The sequence below is a fragment of the Coenobita brevimanus genome, chromosome 101, assembly GCF_032717465.1.
Source record: "Coenobita brevimanus isolate Jiangsu-jjx chromosome 101, ASM3271746v2, whole genome shotgun sequence".
Classification (NCBI taxonomy): domain Eukaryota; kingdom Metazoa; phylum Arthropoda; class Malacostraca; order Decapoda; family Coenobitidae; genus Coenobita; species Coenobita brevimanus.
The window spans coordinates 66,601,132-66,605,147 of record NC_137054.1 but is presented as its reverse complement, the minus strand read 5'-3'; positions in this window follow the sequence as shown (position 1 = coordinate 66,605,147).

The window sequence follows — 4,016 nt, the reverse complement described above, 5'->3', positions numbered from 1 at the left end:
ATCAACTGCAGGGAAGCAACTGCCCTTCCCATGCACTGAGTCTGTATTCCCTTGCGGCTGACAGCGGGAAATAGTGTAAAAGTTTAGTTCCTGGATGGATGTCACATTTGGGTAATTCCACGAAGATGTCAACCTTTTGTGTCAAAATCAGAATTGCTTAAAAGTAAATACATTATACATCATTTTAAAGCTTAATCATTGAATTTTATGAATCTGAAGAGAGAGCCTAAACTGTCAACTTGAGGAGCTGCATAAAAAAACTGTCATGTGATGTCACCAAAGAAAAACCAGTGCTGAATATAGCAACTTTCATAACATCATTGACCAGAGTATGTTATTGTTTGGAATGCTGACATTGTGTTTTACTGAAAATCTGTCTATTTGAGTTGTGACTGACACTACAGTTGTTTACATATACTGTATGTTGTGGTCAGAATGTAGCATGACCTTTAAATGGAAGTATTTCAGGACTAACGTGTCTCATGTTTTTTCCCCATTTTTCCCATACACAACTAACAAACTGGAGAATACTAACATAACTTTATATTATAAACAGGCATCCCAAGGCCTTAATAATGTAACGCTGGGATACTTTGAAATAAACCCTGGTAAGCCATATGGTCTGTCACACACGTTACATGCCCACTGTGAGGAACGTTACCAGAAAATGATGTAAAGTTTCTCACGCACACCTTTGAACAAAAAATCAAAGTACCTGCACTGAAGTCCAATGATAAATCCCCTGTGTTTGTAATTTAGTATGTTATCTTTAAGTTTTTATTCTTTCCAAACAGTAAATTGATTTTGCCTGGTACCTGGTGAGTGTGCTTTACCATCATGTCTCCAATGACTCCAGCTGATTATTTGAATTCTGCTGGTATTCATGTATCATTGTGGACTACTGGGGCAGCAGCCCACTTCAAGAATAGGTATTCTATGGCAGCTCTAACCTCTTACAAAGCCATCCACAACTGCACTGCTAAATGGCTCTACACTAAGTGACAAAACTAATGGTTTCCTGTAACCCATGAAACCATTTGTAATGCTGGGTGGTACCCATATAACCAAATACAGATGATGCAGAACCTATTATGGTGCTCCAGTTAACTGGGTGGAGACACTTAATACAGCATCCATCCAGGAACCAAACATTCACATTTTATCCTGCACCCTGCTGTGGTAAGCCACATATCAGGTCACTGCACGGGATGGCCCTGTGGGGGCGACTGCTTACCTGCAGACAGACTGGGGTTACTCAACAACAATACAGGAGACTGAGATCAATCATGATTTCCTTTGCCCTTTAACAAAAGGGGTGTGGAAATCACTTATAAAATGGGTCCTGGGCAATGCTATAAACAAAGTCATTTGTTACAGAGTTCCATGAAGCCTCTGGACTCTACTGGCACCAACACCTCATAATATGAAACTAACATCACAGCTTCAGCCTCACTACCCTCATATCCACAAGCAGGCTTGGGACTTCGGAGGTGTGACACGCTCCTGTAGCCAAACGAAGGCCTGCATAGTACAGAGTACAGAGCAAGGGTGGCTGAGGAATACACCTCATAACCATATTCCAGCTTGAACCAACTCTGGTGAGCTACTATATCACATGGGGGGCATAGATCCCTGACAGTATTGTATATGTAGGACAGCCCAACAGAAACAGCTTAGCCCTATGATTGTCAGACCTGCTCGTACTGACAGACCGAGATAATGCAACAACACCAGCTAACAACTCCAGCTTGGATAACACCAAAGCTGGATGGATCAACAGGAGGGTTAGGCCTATATGTTAGCACCACATCTAGTATGGGGCAGAACCTTAAAAAGGTTGAAAACATTCAGGTAGGACAATTTAACCTGCTTTACATGTACAACACGAGTACAAGGAGGGAACACTGCGCTCAAAACATTCATCTGAGTGTACGATGGAGAGAACACATATCCCACATGAATGACTGTAAGGGTGGTATAGGGTATGGTGGTGGTGGTGTATGATGGTATGACATTATGGTGGTGGTATGTAGGTACTGTGATGTATGGAGGAGGAGGAGGTGAAGGGGGAGGTGGGAGGAAACAAAGCAGGGTGGGATAAAGGAGGAGAAGGAGAGGGGAAAGGAAAAGGATGGATGGAGAGATGTTTTGAGGAAAGAGGGGGATGAAGGACAACGAAAGGACAAAAGAGGAACACAACGAAAATGAAATTTTCATAATAAACAGACCAAATAAACATATGGACAAATAAAGTTTATAAACCCATAGACAAATAGTTATGGTAATAAACCCTATATAAACAAGGCTCCTATTACCAAGAATGGGGATTACCTCATTTTCCAATTCTTTCATGTCTATTCTCAACAATTTTCTTGGACTTGTTTGAATTATTTGGGTGCATTCTCAACTTTATTTTTACCTTATTTTTATATGTATTTACTGCTGTTACTCAGATTTTAAACATTTCAAATTTACTGAAGCTGGCCTCTGTATAAGACTTTTAGAAGACTGTCATGTATTTAATTCATAATGGCACCATCTTGGAACTCCATCTTGGCATTAATTTAACATCAATTATATTACCAGTAATTTTATGGACTCATACTAAAAAAAAATACATGATTACATCTTTATAATGTTTCAGAATCAGTCTACAGGCAATGGATAATATTTCTGGTGCACAGTATGGTATATGAGAGAGGTGGTCCCACATCTCGTTAACACACCCTACCTAACTTACAAACATGAAAATAAGACAAAAATATCCTATCACATGGGGTACATTCAAACACTATCTACAGTCAAACCTCCTTAATCATGGTTAAATGGTCCACTAAACTACTGCCTTAGCCTCTTTGATTAGCCATGGTTAATTGGTTCCCTAAACTATCATCTTAACCTCTTTAATCACAGTTAATTGTTCCACTAAACTACTGCCCTTGCCTCTTTAATCATGGTTAATTGATCCACTTAACTACTGTCCTAATCTCTTTCATCACGGTTAACTGATCCACTAAACTACGGCAATAAGGCACGAATGAGGAGCTTACAATATGATAGCATGCACCCTAAATGAAACTGCTGTCGTGTCTATCCCAGCACCAAACCACCTCATCTTTCCCTGCACCTCACCGTGGGAAGGCCACTGGTCCAACCCTGGTGAGGCATTGTCTACTACAAGGGTGTCTGGACACCTATGTGCATTTGTTCTATACTGTACCTAGTAACACAGATGCAGCCACTTACTTGTGGTTGATGGATCTGCTTGACTAGACCACAGTTAAGGAAGAACAACATGTATTCAATCACCACACTCCTAGTCTTATTATCCCGACTTACATTTTCACTCACTTGTATGGTCAAGTTATATGCATAATCATGTATGAAAGCTCCAACATACTTGCATCCATCAACCTTGGTCACCTAACGGCAGCTCTCCACACTGCCTGATCTCTGGCAGCCTCCCTATTACTGTAATTCCTTATCCCAACATGCTTGCATCTATTTACCTTGGTCACCTAATGGCAGCTCTCCACACTGCCTGATCTCTGGCAGCCTCCCTACCTTGGTCACCTAATGGCAGCTCTCCACACTGCCTGATCTCTGGCAGCCTCCCTGTTCAGTCCCTTATCCCCGAGGGCACACTCTATAACCTCATCTCCAGTCTTTTGCAGTCTGCCTTTTGCAACCCTACCCCAGAAGTTCATACTTATCATCTTCCGCACCCAACTGTCATCCCCCATCCTCTCCACATGCCCAAACCATCTAAATCTTCCCCTCCTCATCACAACACCAATAGGTTACACTCCAGTCCCATCCTTCCTCCCAAACCATCTTAATTTACCCCTACTCATCACAACACTAGTCCCATCATTCCTATCAAACCATCTTAATCTACCCCTCCTCATCACAACAACAATACACTCCAGTCCCATCCTTCCTCTCAAAGCACCTCAATCTACCCCTCCTCATCACAACATTAACACACTCCAATCCCATCCTTCCTCCCAAACCAT